Source organism: Malaclemys terrapin, chromosome 8, assembly GCF_027887155.1.
Source record: "Malaclemys terrapin pileata isolate rMalTer1 chromosome 8, rMalTer1.hap1, whole genome shotgun sequence".
NCBI classification, from domain to species: domain Eukaryota; kingdom Metazoa; phylum Chordata; order Testudines; family Emydidae; genus Malaclemys; species Malaclemys terrapin.
Window position 1 is genome coordinate 94768727 of NC_071512.1, and position 19762 is coordinate 94788488.

General features: G+C 40.6%; 1 pseudogene; it reads left to right on the top strand.

Moving 5' to 3' along the window:
• LOC128842467 (FRAS1-related extracellular matrix protein 1-like) overlaps window positions 1–19762 on the top strand; it is a 97132-nt pseudogene that overhangs the window by 52708 nt on the left and 24662 nt on the right.

Consider the following 19762-nt stretch of genomic DNA (forward strand, 5'->3'; position numbering starts at 1 on the left):
TCTCCCCCACCCTGTTTTTTTCTAACCACACTACAGCTTCCATACTGATTGTAAAGATTTCCACAAGAGCTTGTTGTTAAGTGGATGAAAGTGTACATACCTTCCACAACACAAGCCAAGCCACAGGGAAATGATGTGAAAGAGAACTGGCCAGTTCAGTCTGTAGCTTAACCATGTGATGGACCCAAAGGCATCTCTGAAGCTGCCAATACAACTGCCTCTAGAATCTACTAAAGAACCAGATGTATTTTGCACAGCTTGGCATCTGTGTCCTATTCTTGCCAAGTGAGGAGAAAGGAGCAGGGTGTGGAGGAGAAGCCGTACAGGGCTGTGGGCTATTTGATTATGATTTAAGCTGAGAAACCAACCACAGAGCTTTGTTTAATGTGTGTGTTTCAAATTTGTAAAGACCTACTTCAAATTTTTAAAAAACTAGCAACAGTAATTCTGTAGATTGATTTAAGTGAGATATACACCTTTTTCACAGAGAAAGGCCTTGGAGGGGGGGAAAAAGAAATCTCAAATTTGTGTATAGATTAAACTGATTGCAACTATAAGGGAAAAAAACCTATTTATTGCAAACGTAATAGAGTTACATTAAAGAATGTACAGAACATTTCCTAGAATCTTATGCATACTACTCCTATAGTCCCGAATGGATCTGACTGCTTGAAGTTGATATACTCATCATTTGAAGCCAGATATAAGACAGGTGGTTGAAGCTTTTGGAAAGTTAACTATCAGTTATCTTAATTTCTTATTCCTAGGAAAGTCTGACAAGCTGAATGGGTCCTTTTCAATTATTTAAATGTACTTTTCCATCAATATTTGTTTTTAAACTTAAACCAAAAATGACCATAGGATATTGTGGGGGCTCTGGTGGGCCAGATCCTCAGCTGATGTGAACTGGCCTTGCTCCGTTAATTCCAGGGAAATCATGGAGCCAGACTGATTTACTTCAGCTAAGGATCCAGTCCAGTGACAAGAGCTAAGGATATGTAGGGTTTCAGTTCGTTAGAGCTTTCTCAGATGGAGCACAACCGAACTTATACATGTTCCACCGAGCGATTTCAAGGAGATGAATACATCATTTAGATCCATCTTCCACACTGTTTGGATTGCACACTCCAGAGACGTGTAATGGCCCTTAAGGAACTTGTACATAATGGCTGCTTCCGTCTTTGAAAAAACGGAGACGAGAGGAAATTAGCTTCCTGAAGCCGATTTATTAGAAAAAAGCTTATTTTGCAAACTGGAAGGGAATCTATCTGTGCATTCCATATATACCAGGGCCATCCACGAAACACAAGCCACTCTTTCCTAGAAGTAAGAAGCTTGTTCAGCTTTTATACAAGGAGTTAAAAACCCTTTACAGATGTGATTGAATTTGAGTTCTGTTTTCTTAGGCCTCTCTTTTGCATGTCGCACTATACTGGCGTAAGAGTCTGCAAGCACAGAAACATTTTAACCCAGCAAACACATGATACATTTGGTGAATAGCAATTATTAGAATTGGCAGAGCACATTTTGTGGCAAGGAGATAAATCTAAATTAAACAGAGAGGCACTTGGTTAAAGTGCTGCGTAAAAACTGTCGTCAGCAATGGAAGGAATAAGACCCTGTAAAATATTTGTTGCTGTATCTCTTGCAATTGCTCAGGACAACTTTATTTATTCAATTAACACCTGATTATTTTTAGAAACCTTTAATGCTGTTTTTAAATTCCAGCATATTCAAATACCTTCTCATTGCATTCAAGTCCCTTTTGAATTTGTCAAACTCTTGATTTATATAGTTAGGTGCTTTTCAAGCCAATTGCTATCCCAGTTTTAGGTATTTCCTGTCCATGAAGAGCCTGATCCCACATTTCTTCTGTAGCCAGCTCTCCCAACAAGGGTAGAATCATGTTCTAGTGGATGGGATGCTAGATTAGGATGCTGGAGACCTTGATTTAAATTCCCACCCTAGCCACAGACTTCCTGTGTGACTTGGGAAATTCACTTAATCTGCCCTGTGCATCTGTTCTCATTTATTTTGAGAAAAAAATGGCTTACTACTTCTCAACCTTGCCAGAGGTGTTGGGAGGATAACATCCAGAATGGTTGTGAAGCGCTTCGACGTTATGATGCTGAGGGCTATGCAAGTACCTGGAGAGATTAACTTTAATGGCAGTTCTAGCTGTGGAAGAAATGCTGGATCAGGCCCAGGATATCCAAAACTATTTTAAAGGCCCCGAAAACACATTCAAGAAGCTGTGATGATTTCACCTCTGGTACGGAACTCACCGGCGGTCTCCACAGAAGCTCACCAAGCTTGGATGGTGATGAACTATCAAGGTGGAGGGACTTCCACTGAGATTGTTCTCCGCTGGCTGTGCACGAACAGGAATAACCGCAAGAGCAGCCAAGTGGATCTCAGTTGTCATGATCCAATGTAAAAGGGATTGTGTCCTGAGGCTGTCGCTGCTTCCGTTGAAATGAATGGCAAAACTCCTACTCATTTTAACAGGAACACGATTGGGCCGTGGGATAACTGGGTCCCAGGCCTCGTAGTTGTGTTTTGAATCCCATAACTGGTGTCCTTTTGAAGATGACTTCAGTGTTCTGTTCTAAGTTTTCACTGTCCAGTTCTCCCCCACCTCCGCCTTCCTATAGGACTGATGTTAGTGTACATGCATGATGACACAGAAAGCCTAGAGGATAGTTTTACCATGCAGCTGACAGATGGCAAGCACACAGTCCAAGGGACGCTTTACATCTACATCATGCCAGTCAACGATGAAATCCCTCATCTTTCCAGGTTAGCTATTTAAGTGACATTGAACGCAAAATGACTTTAAGAAAAAACTGCACGCTGTAGCCAGGGAAAACATGGTTTCATTCTAAGTGTTAGCATTTTGAGTAAATTGTTGTTGGTAGGAAAAAAATATTTTTTTTTCTTGTACAGTAAAGACATTGAATTGTAACCTGAGCCAGAGTTCAGCTAAAGCCTTGACCGACTAAATACGATTGAGTGAATGTAGGGGCATTTTAAGGACATGGTGAAATCCTGGTTGCATTGAAGTCAAGGGCAAAACTCCCACTGACTGAATTTGGGCCAGAATTTTACCCTTTCTCCTCCTCCTCCTTCATCACCTTCTCCCCTGGCCTCCTTCCCAACCCACAACACATTTTTCATTTCCCTCAGGCTACTTTTGACAATTACCCCCATTTACTGCAGTGCGATGAGATCCCTATTGATGCTCGTTAGCAGATAGGGGCTGAATCTGCTCCCTTTACATGTTAACCCTCCTATTGGCTTCAATAGGTGCTGAATGGATCCAGAGCGCACAACCTGCAGTGCCAAATGCTCTGAACGTGCCTTTTGTGAGGTGCTATTGCTGCTGTTCTTACAATGTTTTTAAGGCCTTGGCTACACTGGTGCTGTACAGCGCTGCAACTTGCTGCGCTCAGGGGTGTGAAAATGCCCCCCCCCCCCCCGAGCGCAGCGAGTGCAGTACTGTGAAGCGCGAGTGTAATCAGCACCTGCAGCGCTGCACGCTCGCTTGCAGCGCTACAAGCTATTCCCCTCGGGGAGGTGGAGTACTTGCAGCCCTGCGACTACACTCGTGCTTCACAGCGCTGCCGCTACAGCAGCACTGTGAATTCTCAAGTGTAGCCAAGGCCTTAGTTAAGTCCTGCTCTGACTGGAGAGGAATAATCTCGTGTGTTGTAGCCTGTTCATGATCTTGCTAAAACAACCATGTTCTTTTTAATTTGGAAATATTCTACGGCAAACGCAGGAAAAGCTAATTTTCCTCAAAACAAGTTTATTTGTATGTAGTTTGTGTGTATGTACAAAACCTGAAAGTTAAGCTTACAAGTATTAAGGTCATGTTTTCCAATTCCAGTGTTTAGGCCCCAAAGTAAATGGCCTGATTTTCAGGAAAACACCTACAAAATTAACTTCAATTCTCAGCCCTCTGTAAATCAGACAGTTTGTTCAGATGCCCAATTACTACAGCTAGTGGAAATATTTTTCCCGAAAAAAATAATTTTTTGATTAAGGGTTTGTAAAACCACAAACCTCGAAACAAAATAAAACAACAAAAGTTTAGGTATCGGAATCTGAAAATGTTTTGTTTTTCATTAACTGATTTTGTTGTTGTTGTTGAAAATAATGTAGGAAAATTTTCAATTAACTTTTTTCATGGGGAAAAAATTATACATTTGCGGACCAGTTATACTAGTTGCAGATTTAGATGCCCAACTTTAGATACCGAGCTTTGAAAACTGAGCCCCGAAGGCTTGTTTAGATATCTATGTGCTGATTTTAATTTGAAAATTTGGCCCATAATCTAAGGTGCAGTGAAGAGGTGGCTGTTGCTCTCACTCTGGGGTAAGGAGTGGGGAGTGACACAGTGGTATGTTCCAAAGAGGAATGACTTCCATGTCTGGAGTGAAATTTTGAACCCTCTGAAGTCAATGGCAAAACTCCCATTGACTTCAATGGGGCTGGGATTTCACCCCTTAGAGATCAGGCTTCAAAACCTGTCTTGGCTCTGAGAGAGAAAAGCAATTTGGTGACCTCCACGAAGGCAAGCCATCATACAGTCTGGTACAATTAATAGTCTCTGTTCAAGGGTCTATTCAAAGCCTATTGAAGTCATTGGACTTTATATCAAGCCCTAAAAGGACTGTGTGGATAAGTCTGGCTCTTTCTAGTGGTATTACGGACTCTTAGTTTATTGAAGAGTTTCCATCAAATGAAGGAGAGGCCTGGTAGTGGTTCAGTATGTTTCATAAGAGGGTTTCAAAAGTTGCCAGACATATAATCATGAAAAATAAATTTGATAGGACGAGCACAAAGTAACGGATTGTATTTCTTTTATTGGCCTCGCATATATAGGAAGACAGTCCAGGGGTAAGGACATTAACCTGGGATATGAGAGATCTTGGTTTGATTCCTTGTTCTACCATAGATTTCCTATGTGATTTGGGGCAAATCATTTTGTGTCAGTTCGCATCTGTAAAATGGGCGTAATGGTACTTCCTTATTTCACAGGTGTGTTGAGTAGAGCTGGGTGTGAAATGGTATACCAATCCTGCGAGAATTTTTGAGATTTCAAAAACTTTTCCTGTTCTGAATTGGGGCAAAAAGATGAACACTCAAAATTTTTCACAAACTGAAAACCTTCCCTCCTCCCCACCCCCAACCCCCAAAAATTGGAATGGGCCAATTGAAAAGTTTTATTTCAAAATGTTTCATTTTTGCTTTAATCTTTTAAAATGTTATAAATTTTATTTTAGCTTAAATTTTGAAACAAAAAGTCAATTCGTCCTGATAAATGGAACATTTTTTGCTTTAGAAAATTTTGATATGAGACATTTTGAAAATCCCAAAACTTTTTTTTCAAAATGGAAATTCTTTGAAATCAACTATTTCCCATGAACAGTTTCAATTTAAACAAATTTCTGACCACCTGTAGTTGTGAGGATAAATATAGTGCCTGTATTTCAAAGCATAGATTAATAAACTTGATGAATGTATAAAACAAAATATTATTCTGATTTTTCTTCCTTAAAAGATCCCTGGATATTTGGGACCCTTTCTGGCATCCTTGTCAGAGAAAGAGTTCAGCAATTCACTTCATCTTGTCCTTCTTCATAGGGAAGCAGCAGACTGAGGAGTGCTCAGTTTGGTATTGATACTCCACATATTTGAAATGGCCTTGGGTACGTTCCCAGAGCATCATGTGTGTATTTTTAAAATGTTTATAGATGCTGTAAACATTGAACGGTTACAAAATGGCAGAGTCCCTGCTTTCTGCCTGGATTTCCTCTGGGGCTCACCTGTTCAGAGTGTGCAAAACTTTCTCCTCTATGAGGGAAACATCGCTAACCTTTCATCCCTGACTTTCAAGTTATGGAGCTCTGGGGCAATGGAGATTTATGACAACCCCTCCCCCCAAATGTCACAATGTAACATCAGAAGTTTGACGGTACTCGACTGTACTTAATAATATTCAGGGCTGGCCTTTGGTCAAACAGCTCTCTGGAGGAGCCAGAGTTTGGAGCTTCCCAGAGTACAGAAGGCTGCCATCAGGAAGCAAGGGACAGGCTACACCACTTGACCTATTGAGGCCACTTCCAGCCCTACATTTCTATGATGCTCAGTTATTTGATGCATTTAACCACTTTTTTGTCTCGTGGAATCTCCATCACAGTTGGCTGTGATTAATCAGATTTATTTGGTGTTCATATTAATTGAACAAATAAACTTTTTAAATTTTTTACATTCTGGGGACTGAGCAATATTAGTCAAAATTTGAGCTGTGCAGCTTAGTCATGATAAACCAGAGGATGCAAATGGTATTGTTTCTTTTTCCTTTTTGGATAAAGATGGAAGCACTTACACCAACAGTGAGTACCAGTGTTTGTGCAACCTTTACTCTTGTTGGTGGGTACTTACTCACGTGACTAATCCTATTGATGACAATGGGATTACCCAGAGAGTAAGTGTTCACCATCATGAGTAAGGGTTGTACAACTGGGCCCTGTAAATTTACGACACAAGTACTAATGCGTGCAATTTTGGCATTTCCTTTCTGCAAACTATAAGTCAGAAGAACGTGATCACTTGAATGTCTGTGCAATGCAAACACAAAAAGAGAGGGTGACAGCAGTTGAAGGAAATTCATTTTAAACAAATTTAAGATATTTTCTTGCAAAAAATTTTTGTATTATTCACCTATGCACTCATAATGGGATTGAAAATTTTCTGTTCATTCTTGCCTGTTAATTTAGGAATTATAAGGCTTAATTGGCTCCTATGGTTGTAATGGAAAGCAGTGTAAAAATTAAAAATAACTACCGAGTTTTGAGAGATCTTCTTCCAGCAAAGGAAAGCCACACAATGCTACTTGTGCACCATCCGTAGCCTGTGATTCTGGAAAAGGACATAACTCATATGTTGACATAGGCAGGATTTTTCATTCAAGTACCATAATAAATGTTTGTTTAAAGTGAAGATAAAAAACCCTACGTGCTTGATGCTAAGACAAGCCTGTTCATGCCTAATAAATTGGAGAAATTGCTCAAGAATACTTCATCCGTATGAAAACATGAGCCCTGTACTGCTGCCAAGAGAAGTGAGACCTGTGGTCTCATGCTGTGTAAAGTGATGGTCACACAAATTAGCGTTTCCTAGGTATGGCACTCTCTCGAACACAATTTTCCTGAAATGTGAAAACATTCTAGGGAAATTACTAGATATTATTTACTTTTTTCAGCCAAATATTCCCCATTTGGGTACGTTCACCTTTTTGCATAGCTGTTTAGCTTACCAAGCCCCAAAATGGAGCCTGAGGTACCATCTTTAGATAATCTGAGCAGCAGAGCAACATCACACCACTTCCTCCATTTAAAATTCAAGGGAGATATGGGGTCAGGGAGGGATAAAGCATGGGCAGGAAGCCTTGTTGGTAGCAGTCTTGTGGTGGGTGCTGTACAAACATATAAAGACATTCTGTGCCATCCCCAAGAGTTTCCAGATTAAAAAAATAGGCTCATCTCCTTGCTCACACCCCAACTGATCACTAATTTGTCCAGGAACTAACTGACCTTTCTATCAAGCCACTTCACTCATATTCTTTTCAATGCCTCGTTTCCCTCCCCTCCCTTGTTAGTGCTGCTGCTGCTTTAGTGGCAGCCTGATAAAGTTTTCTACCTCCCAAAGGTTTTGGGCCTCACCCCTGGGAGATGGCCATGGCTGGACCCAAGGAGGTAGCGTGGGATAATGGTACTGGATCTGAGACACACACTGGCCTCCCAGGGCTGGATAGGGGAGCAGCTTCCTGTCATTTCTATTTTTTTTTCTGACCAGCTCAGAAAAAGAACAACCCTCCATTGCACTGATCTGAGTGTAGTGTTATGTAAAATACATCCTCTGGAGCTAGTAGCCGCTGTGCAAGATAGAGACATGGCTAAGTGCAAAGAGGAACAGGAATTTCAGCTCACAGATTATAGTTGTACAATGCCAGTTGTGAAGTGATGTGCCTTTAGTTTACTCACCTGGTGTCCCACTTCATATCTTCCTACAGGTTTGGAAGTTGATGAAAATAAAGTCATTTCCAGTGTAGCATTAGAAGCAGAAGACAAAGATTCCCCCAGGGATAAACTCCATTACATCATCAACAATGAGCAAAAATTAGGGAACCTAAAGTTAAAGGTGCTGATGTCTTTCAGTGTCTATCTATTTTTAACTTGTAAGCATGCAGCGTTCCCACTTAATTCTGAACACAGTATTTGCACACCTGAAATGGTCCACACTTAACCTCTTGCATGGTTTGCTTTTATTGATATCATAAATAGTAACAATAAAATATAAACCGCAGCCAAAATTCTCCTGATTTTGATTAGTCCTAGGGGTTCACCCTGTAGTACCTCTCTTTCTCTTCCCCAAATTTCCTGTGCCTCAGAAATAAAAGGATTTCAGTGTCTACCCTTTTTGAATTAAAGCTAATAGGACCCACCCGATCTGACATCAACATGAGCCAGTAGACATAACCCTACATCACTGTGCAGAGTCTTTTTAGCATCTGACATTAGGATAAGTCAGCAGAAAAATGTCACCTCTCTATACTGGGTCCTAGAAACTGACACTTTTCTCCCTGACTTTTTGAACCATCTCTTGTAATGAAACATTATAACTGACTTTTATATTGGTTCACTAAGCCACTATGCTGTCTTCTTCCTTTTATAATTAAGCAACTTGAGAAATCCATTGGGGTCAATAAATTTTGAGAACGCTTATATAAAACAGAATATAAAGTGGATAGTCTTGCCATCAGAAGCCAGTAAAAGTCAATACCTTTATGTGGCACCTATACAAATGGCATTATGTCATTGCAAAATATTAGTAAGAAATTGTAAGGTTTTTATGCAGGGCTATAAAATGTAATGAGTCTCACATAATTTACTAATATAAATGCGTATGTGTGGAGGGAGAGAGGGAGTGATTTTAAAAGTAGAATTCCAACTTTTTGTCATCTTGTGTGCATGAGGAAATCTAGCTCATAGAAATATATTACAGTGTATTTCAGCATTTTTTGTTTTGCTTTGCTTTGCTTTGCTTTGCTTTGCTTGCTGGGAATGCCGAAAAAATCATTTCAGGAGTCAGGTGGTCATGCTTGACAATTTTTCAGTAAAAATAGCAAAATGGTAAGAAAATGGAAAATGTTATGGTGCTAGTTAGGATGGCTATATTAGTTCTTGGCTATGGTATAGCGCTTTAACTGTCTGCTGATGCCTGCTAGATGAAGCAAAAATGTTGTAGATTTAAAAAAAAAAACAAGGTGCTATATTTCAGTGCTCAAAGTTTGCTTTTTTTAAAAAAAAATTATATATAATTATATGACCAATCTTTTGAGTCGCTAATTTTATAAGGGGATCATCTGAATGGTTACAGTTCTGAATGCTTGAGTTGTGACGAAGTTAAACATGATCTGTGAAGTTGGGGAAAGAAGTTCATTGCTTCTTCACTGTTCAGTCTCATGGACATAAGCAAATATGTTTGCCAATAAAAATGTAGAGTAGGGATTGAGCCTTCTAAACAAAAAGCCCAAGTTCTCTGGGAGATGGTTTAAATGACAAGCTCAGCTTTTTGTCCTGTCTGATAATACTGGTCAATAATGACAGCAAGCTGATCAAAGCTGGAGGAGGAAAGGGTATGATAGACCGTATTCATTAAATATCCATGCTAGACATTATATAGGTGCAAGAGTAAATATTCAATAGTGACACTGTTTAACCAAATCAAAACTCTTTTCAGGTGCCACCACTGTTCATTATTACATGTATGAATGAACGGTCCTTTCGGTCCAACAACAGCTTCATTAATATTCTTAACTTCTTACCAGATTCAGAGCTAAAGGATCTTCACAGGTCCTAATATTCAGATTTGAAACCCAACATATTTGGGTGTTTTCAGCATTGCTACCTCCTCTGATGTGTGCTAAGTCTTTCTTGGGCAGGTGAGATGCAGTGCAGGAGCTTGCTGGGTGGGATGGTGCTGAGGGAATAGCGTGATGGTCACTGTGTAGGGTAAGTTATTAGCCATAAAGAATAGGATAATAATAAATGCATCCAAAATTAACTTGTGCCTCTGCGTTTCAAAAGACTAACAAGCATGGTGGCAACATTGAACTTGAAGAAGAATACCGTTGGGTTCAAAGTGCCTGCTGTGATTGCTGCCGGCCTAGGTGGACTCCTAACTCTCTTCTGCCCTCCCATCCTCATCACCATAGCAACACCCTCACATTCCGACAAGTTCTTGCTACCCCAGTCTCTCCTTCCCTTTTCCCTGGCAGACCCCAGACACTTGGAAGATATTCAAGAATATCTTCTCTAGGTTCCTCCAAGAGGTAAGTGACCTACTGTAACTCTCCTCCCAGCACCCCACAGCCTTGCCCAACTCTGTAGCTCTTGACAAACATAGGTGCTCAGTTCGGGGCAACATTCCCCTGAATCTTTTAAAGTATGTGTCTTTGGAAAAGGATCTGGGGTGAATTTTGATCATGTTCTTACTCCAGAAGTCAGTTTATAAAGGTGAAAGCTATTTCTAGTACTGTGGACATAAATGGTTGTAGATGCTACAGGTTTGTACATAATGCCTCTTTGCGATAGCCAGGACAATTATGAATGTACCCTAGGGTGTGAAGCTGCTGTTTGTGGTGTCTAGACTTGTGATTACTGAAATTGAATTAAACTGGAGTAAACTAGGCTGGAAGGAGAGTGGGCTCCTGGAGGGATGGAGTGGGGAGAATGGAAAAGACAAAAGAAACTCTAGTACTCATCCTAACAACTCTGTACACCCCCTGAACAGCAAAAGCCCCCACATGTCATCCTGATGTTTGGAAGAAGGCTATTTTGCTGCTGTTTGTTTGTTTGTTTTGTTTTTTAAGTAAGCTGCAAAGAAGCTGTAATGGCACTTTTTACCATGCCCTATAAAAGCAATGCATGCATACCAGCGGCTGCCAGTCTGAAAAGGCCAAACAGACTAAACAACCTCAGCAACTCCCTGCCCATCCTGCCTCCACCTGGGCCTTTTGAATTAGTTGCTTTAGAGCTAACAAGACTTTGTGGTCGGTGATAGGTCCCCGCTGAACTAGTCTAACTCTAGATAGAATTATTCTGGCAAAGAGTTCGAAAACATAATCCAGTATCGAGACAGAGTTTGAGATGGAGTGAAAGGGACACCAAACCACTGATGGGAAAAGGCTATTGATAGTGGACTAGTCTATCTCTTGCTCTGGGCAACCCTTTTCTGGTTCCTCTCTTCTATTTCTTTAGTTGTCTTTTTCTAATATCTTCTCATCATGATATCTAAGTGCTTAGTGCCTCTCCTTTGGCAGAACACCTGCTTCTGGCCAGCTAGCAAGTACAAATAGAAACACCTGAATGTCAGCTATGAACATTACAGTGTGCTACAATGGACCCATCTGCAGTATTTGGCACATGCCAGGGATTTTTATATGTCACTGGCTGGGAAGTAGGATACCAGAGAGAGACAGAGGGGGGTGTGAGCGTCCACTGGGCAGACAGAAAACATTGTTTTGGTAAGGGTGCCAACTAGGGCTAGGTGGGACAGTCTGGATTTCTCCCAGCTAATGCATTCAATAAAAATTTCTAGGTTGATTTTAGAAAGGCAGGAGGTAGGTTTCCAGAAGAACAAGCTTAGGTGTGAACATTAGTAGTTGATTCATTTCTTTAGAGAATAAAGCTAGTATCCCTAATAATACTTCAGTCAAAAGGCTTATTGTACGTTATTCCATTGCATGTACCATGTCTTGTGGATTGGCCCATGTGTTAGCTGTGGAAAAGGCGCCCAGTGGATTTTTCTTTTTTTATTTGTGGGTACAGATCCAACCATTTCATTCTGTTTTTCAGGCCGTGTTATGTTGGACCACTCTGTATCCTGGAATGAATTTCATTCAAGAGGATGTGGACATGAGCCTCCTCTGGTATTTCCATACTAACATCCTGGGTCTAAAGAGTTATGATTGTTTTCAGTTTTACGTGACAGATGGGGAGAACAGCTGCCCACCGGAAAGCTTCTACATCTCCATTAGAAAAGTGGGCAAAGGTAGGAAATGAGCCTACAGCAATCATGGGAAGGTTTAGCCCAATATATCCAGTTCACCTAAGTGAAAACTGCAGCGTGTTAAAAAGAAAGGAAATGCTCCTTTTCCCTTTATGTGGCACTGATGTATTTTAAAATGCATGGGCGAAGTTTGTAGTTCATTTCCTCCGAAGAGGCCAGCTCCTCCCGGCATTCTGATGAACAAACTCATTAGAATAAAATCCATTATGCGCATAACTAATGACACAAGTTGACAAATCTGTTGACAATTATGGCCACATCCCTCATGCGTTTACTCATAACTCATTGAAGTGGCCAAGAGAAGGGAGTTCAGTCCAGAAGTCTTACAGCTCACCAGCTCCAAGCGCAGTGGTCTGAGATTATTTCCCCACTGGATTATAAAACTGTCATTAGTGAAGGTAACTCTCAAGGTCCGGGGCACAAGACCGTGAGCCGTTCTCGGGAGACCTAAAATCTCTTTGTAGGCAGGGTGGGGGTATTCCTGGGCTCTTATTCTTCTAGCTGGGTGGAAAAAAAATCACACAAAGTCTGTTCCAAGTACTATCGCATGTCCTTTAGAAATGAATAGAAATCAAATTGAGACACCAGTGTCCTCAGAGTGTTAAATTTTACTAAATTCTTGCCAGGCGGCTGTAATTTATTGAATGTAGGTTTTGTGAAATAGTGCTCCAGTCAGTGAGAAATTGGCACAAGAGAAATGGAGGCAGCTAATTCTCAGGGGGTCCTTGTTGGCAAAAACCCTCTGAGTCCTCATGCTACTTGTGCTCATAACTGCCGAAAAACCAGGAGTGCCATCTGCAAACTGTGATTCATAAACACTCTGTCAGTCTGCCATGTACCCTGACATCATGAAATAACAAGAAGCAGCATTGTAATAAAGAGAGGAGGTTTGCAGTCGACCAATTAAATGCATCTAATTTATTTCTGTTACAGCTGAGGCTTTATTTATTAGTAAACAGCTGCATTTGTTACACTTTTTTTTTTAAACTAGGCGTGTGCCAACTGGCACTTTTGATAATCCATTAATCCTAAATAATCATCTGGGTACTTCATGGTTGCTGGAAAAAAAGAGAGAAAAGGTTATTAAAAGTTAAAATGTAACCTTGCAAGTAGGATGGAGGATACTATCCTGCAGTTGGCCTGCATGAGTTACAGTGACGTAAAGTTAGCAGGGCAACTTGTGTGCTAAGTATACACCCTCATGCACCCGCCTTGGCAGTCAACTGCAAGGGAGGTAAATCCCATGCAGGATCTGACCCTATGAATTTTAAACATAGCCTGTATGTGAAGAAGGAGCATTTTGCTTGCTGGTTTCCCTTCCCTCCCCATTTCTTAATGCTAACTTGATTCTCAGCATCACTAAGAATCCGCTAATTGGTTGTCAAAGTCTAATTAGCTGACATTAGAAAAAGTGTGTGTGTATATGTGTATATATATATAGATATGTGTGTGTGTGTGTATATATATATATATATAGAGAGAGAGAGAGAGAGAGATTTGCCTTTTATAATTGGAGCTGAAAACCCAACCTTTCCCCCATCTCCCCCGGTGTGTGTTAATTGAGTTCTAGGACTTTTCAGTGTATTTTTAATGCTCTCTCCTTTTCAGTGCCCTGGAAAGCTTGGCAGTTAATGAGACAATAATATGTGCAATCAAGGAAAAATGTGGTACAAAATAGGCAAAGGCTTGTGCAATTGGGGGTGGTGACTGGAGTGTGTGTGTAGGGGAGGGAGTGGGTCTCTCTAAATTGGGGTCACAAAACTAGTACAAATCCATGAATTTCCCCCTTGGCTGCGTTTTCCACCCCACCTCCACTTCCCAAGTGGGAATAATACTTGTAAAGAACTGTTTTACTATCTAAAAGGGGTGCCCTTGGGACAAGTGTTTGATGTACGAGGAACTGGATGAAATTCTCTGGTTTGTGTTATACAGAAGGTCACACTAGATGAACTGATGTACCCTTCTGGACTTAAAATCCATGAATCCATTAGGAGACTCTTCCATCACCCTACCCTTCTAATATACGTTCTGATACTGTGCTCATCACCATGGCATCTGAACACCTTCCAGCAGTGCCTTATGCATCATGACTAACATCTGCCATGTGTTGTTTGTTCCCTCATCCTCTTCCCGGGGGAGAAGTGTATGCAGTGGAGTGTCTTGTTTTGGTAGGGTTTTTAAAATATACGTGTTGCCGTGTATTTTTTAAAAGGCATTGCTCCTAAAAAGAGGTGGGCGCACATAGGTGTCCTGTACGTGACACACGATCCATTTACTTTTTCAGCCATATTGTCCTCTTTTCCACCTTCTCTCTTCCTCCCCGGCACCGTTCCCTCTGTACCTGCTTTTAAACTGTCCCCTCTGCTCCTCTTGTCATCTTAACTTCTCTGTTCCTTCTACCGCAAACCCACCAATGTTCTATTTCAAGTAGAACGTTCAAGCCCACGATGTTTGAGCAAGTTCGTAACAAAAGGCACACAAATCTCCCAGACCCTGGCAGAGAGAGAGAGAGAATGCACAGTGGCCATTTAAACCTAATGGAACTTTCAAGAAGCTGCCTGCAAAAACACTGAGGGCTGAGAATGCCCAAATCAGAGAGGCTGGGCGATATTGCCAGTCTTGGGAGTCCAACTGTGTTTATTCTCTAGGTTACTGGATATGGAAATGACTTATCATTAAAAAAAAAAACATAGTAGGGCCAAAATCTGCCATCAAATAAAAATGACTTCACTAGAGATCTGATGCTAGAATTTGTAACCCGTCTCAGTTTGTACCCTACGTATATTGAAATATAAGAAAAAAGTGATAAGAACAGTAGTTGATTGGACTAACCAGAAGATAACTGACATCTTTCTGTAATAATCTGATTTTAACATACTATTCTAATTCCAGGTGCTGCAGTATTATGCTGCAAAGATGGTTTTTTTAAAATAAATTACTAGATGATGTGCAATGACCAAGCTATTCAAACATAGGTGCTTAAAATGAGTCACTTAGGCTCTGCTGCAGCATGTCCTGAAGTCAACGTGACGTACGTGTGTGTTTTAAGAGCTTTGTTGAATCTGGGCCCTAATTCCATAGTTAGAGACCTAACTAGATGGCCTAATCTTCAAAGGTGCTAGGTACCTGCGGCTTTTATAAATTCCACTACAAGTGTGGACACTCAACATCTCAGACTTCATTCCTAGGGCCTTGTCTGCACTGACACTTTTTGGGACGTCTCCCACCATTGCACAACTCAGGTACAACTCCACTGTACTAGCAATGGTATGGGCGCTACCCTTGACCAGCTGCTGGCGTTCTTAGCACCGCATTATCTAGCACGACTCTGAGAATGGTTTGGTAACTTGATATTGTTGGTCTAAACAGACCCATGACAGCAAGGGAAAGATTCCCCAAAACTGCCAGTTAGACACAACTTAAGCATCTCAAGTTGGGCATCTCAGTGTAAAGACTACTCTTGAGAACTTGGCCCCAAACCTTTCTGCCTTATTTTTCCCCTTCTGTAAAATGGGGATAATAATACTTGCCCACCTTGCTGGTGTTTTGTGATGATCAATTCACTAGCGTTTGAAAAATACTATATACATTTTGCAAAGAAAACTAAATTCCTTAATTTGTTTTAAGATGTAAATATGAGTGGCTAAATCCTCAGCTTGTGTAAATTGCCATAGCTGCATGGCCTTCAAGTGAGCCACAACAATTTACACAAGTTGAGGCTCTGGCTTGCTACAGCTGAGTATCTGCATAATCTTATATTTGTAACCTCTGTGCTCCATCCCCTCTATTTCCCTGCACCCCATAATGTTTGTTCCTCTCATTTGTTTAGTCTTGTCTTTTATTTAGATAGAAGCTCTTTAGAGCAGGGGATGTGCCTGTCTTTGTTAATGTAATGCTTAGCACACTGTGGGCCCCAGGAATGTAAGAAATAGTAACAACACTAGAATGAACACACAACCCTTCAGTGGCTGGCAACCTTCTGTCAGCACAGGCTTGGATGTATTTTTTTAAACATTGCCATTGGGTTACAGAGTTATCTTGGGTAACTTCACCTCCCCGTGCCTCACTTTTCTATCTCTAAAATGGGGATAATGACGCTGATCTTGGAAAGTGCTTTGAAGTATATTGATGACACTAGCTATGCTGACCCTACCTACAGTGTAGATACTATCTACGCCGATAGGAGGGATTCACCCATTGGCGTAGGTAATACATGTCCCTGAAAGGCTGGCTTAACTATGCTGCTCACCCCGACTGATGTAGGTAAACCGACCTAATTGTCTAATGTCTAACAAACCGTAGGGGCTTCTCCCTCAAATCTTCAAGGTGCCCTTATGCTGAGTGTTGTGATCACAGTGAATTGAAGTCAGTTACATTTTGGGGACAGGGGAAAAAATTGTTTTATAGGCCCACTCAAAAATGCTAAGGCCTTGTGTAGTTGCCACAAAGCCTGATTAAGGGGGAGCACAGAGGCTGTGTCTCCTGAGTTTCAGGCAAGCTCCCTGACTTCTGGACCATCCTTCCCCTGCCAGCTTTGTTCCTCTCTCCTTGACTTTGATGTTTCCTCCCACACGCCTTGATCTCTTTTGGAAATAGCCTGGAAATGACTCCCAGACTTCAGATGAGCATTATGAATGTAGTAATACTCTTTCCTAGAGGCAACATATAACTGGAAACCCCCCCACCTCTCTTTAAAACACAACTTTAATTACTTGACTTCTGCCAAATGTTCCAAGTCCTGCATTTTCAAGTATGTGTTCCAAGGAAGAGTTTTGTGTTGGTGTTTATTTTTTTTTTAATTTCCCAAAAAATTTCTTTCAAGTGTTGGTTACATTCACTTTATAAAGGCAAAATAACTAATTGTGTTTATACTGTGGTTAACCATGAATAAATTCCTAAGCAATTAGTCACCTGCTTAATGCACGAAATATAGTAGATGCAGTACATCCTAGTGTCTCATTGGTTTCAGTGGCATACCAGTACAGCACAGCAGATGCAGTGGGAAGCCAGCAATGATGGTTTTCATGGTTAATAGCCATGAAACATTTTGGGTAAGATTGAACCATCAAACTGGTTTTGAGAGCAGTGCCGCAAACTTGGTGCAGAACAGAGTTTGCAGCAGGAATAAAAAAAATACATATTTAGAATCTACCATCCCCAATATTGCTAACTGACTTACATGAATAATAGGAGCTCTGTTGTACATGAAAGTCAACTGGCAACATTATAAGAAGGTAAGAGGCATGAAAACTGCTGGCTCAATGCTACAAACACCCTGCTTGTCCGTTATCATCAACATGTTAATCTGCAGCAGTGCATTGGGAAATTGGCGTGGCATTTTTTCTTTTTATGTATCCTATCAAATGTAAAGTTTCTCTTTGCTTCAGCCTTTGACTTCCTCATGGTGATATGAAGATCACTCATCCTAAGCCCTGGGATAGTCCAAGATGCCATTCTCCCCTTTTGTCCCATTGTTGTCACCCAACTCATTGTGTTGTAACTTTAATACTTTCATTTTTTATAACCTAGGAGAGTTAAGAGTGGATACTTTAGAACTGTATCAGAGGGCTGCGAACTGGCAAATTATTTCTACTTCTGATCCTAGTTGTCCAACTCCTCGTGATTTTAATGTATTTTGGCTGCTGTTTTGTAAATGGGAGAGAATTGTGTTGATCTTCCTGTGCCGCTGTGATTTTAAAAAATAAATCTAATGGATATGGAACCTCTGTTGCCGAGATTACAGCATCACATAGCGCTATCAGCTTAAAATGCAATGTTGTGCTTAGTGCTTAGTTCATTAAGGCATTTTGTCAATCGGCTCATTTGGGCCTATTAACTTAATTGTTCTTTGTGAACAAATGGGTCATTCTCTCTCCACAAAGAGAAAACCTCAAAGCCAGTTTAAATATTTTGGGGAACTCCCGTACATGCAAAACTATGCATGCATATGTATACACACACACACACACACTGAGTGGAATCTCCATATTGTATGGATCAGATTGGAAATTAAAAATCAGAAGGAGGAATGTTTTGTTTTTAAAACAAATGCTTCTAGATCTGTATGGTTGTACTGTTGCAAATGTCTTGTACGTACCTAAGTTAAAGTTTCTTTGTGCTATAAAAAATAGTAATTTAACTGAGGAAAATCCAAAACCTGGCAAGCTAAAACAAAAAATCCTTTCCCAAGCTGTTTTGATAAAGTTCTCTTTGTTAAATCCCCTACAGTGTTTTGTGGTTCATTTCCCCGACCTCTCCCTCTCTGTACAAAAAGCTGATTTCCGCCCCCTCCCCCCCCCGTGGAATGTAAAAGGATTATCCCCCCTTTTAATTTCTCTTCCTGAGATTTTTTTTATTTTATTTTTTTTTAGGGGACATTGTTCTACTCACCAAACCTGTAACTTTAACAGAGGGTGACAGGGTGACCTTGACGACAGATGTTCTTATGGCAACAGATGGCACTAGCAAACCCGAGAAGCTGCTGTATGCCGTCTCTGTGCCACCTGTGCACGGTCAGATTGAGTACATCAATTATCCCGGCATGCCCATTTCCAGTTACAGCCAGTTGGATGTGGTAGCCCAGAAGGTCTGATACATTCATGACTATAGCCATGAGGCTAGTAAGGATTCATTCAGGTGAGAAGGCTTCCCCGTTACTCTCCAATGTATTTAAAGACCTTGAGTAGGCTAAGGGTTAAATTTGCTTCTCATATACTCCCTATACCGTGCAATAAGTGCAGTATTTAATGACCGATATGGTAGTAGCGAAGAGACTGCTCCAATAATATCGTGGTATATTATCATCAGTACAGTCATGACATATTTTTATTATTGAAGTCATGTGTCCAAAGGCAATAGGAGACTTGCATGCTTAGTATTGAGGGATACCTGGCTAGATGTTCGTAATCAATTAGCATGTGAAATCAAAATATGTTAGTACATTTAAGAGGGGTTTTTTTCCCCCTGCCCTTTCCAAGATCTCAGGTGGTGGGGCAAGGAAAATAATCTATTCCCCATCTGAAAAGGGAGTTGCTCTCTGGTCAGTTTCTTCCTCCTGAAGAAAGAAAAACTGGTAACATTGTCTGAAATTATCGGTAGAACTTAATCCAGATGGTGGTGTCGTTTCTAAGAAAAAGCATATGTTGGCTATTATGATACTTAAATATAATGGTTTTATATTCCTCCAGTGGGTAAAAAAGGCACATAACAGGGCTGTTTTTTTAATCCTAAGAATGGAGTGGGGGAGGCAGGAGATTTTATCTTCCAGAATGGTGTGTTTCCCAAAAGATGTGGCAAATTCAATTGATAAGAACCTGCTGTGAAAACCATACTCCAGTGGAATGCAAATTTCTGAGCAACTCTGCCCAGTAACAGGGCAGAGACTTGATTTACTGCCCACTCTGAAATATCATTTTATATATTCTTCTGGGCTTTTTAAACATGTTTTTCTTTCCGATCTGCTTTAAAAGTTATTTACGCTCCCTTTGCAGCAAAATGGGTACTATAACTAATTTTATTCTTACTATGATTAACTAGGAATAATTTCCTAAGAAATGAGTCAAATTAACAAGGGGAAGAAGCAATCAATAAATCATGAAAGTGGTCTATTTCTAAGTGGGGT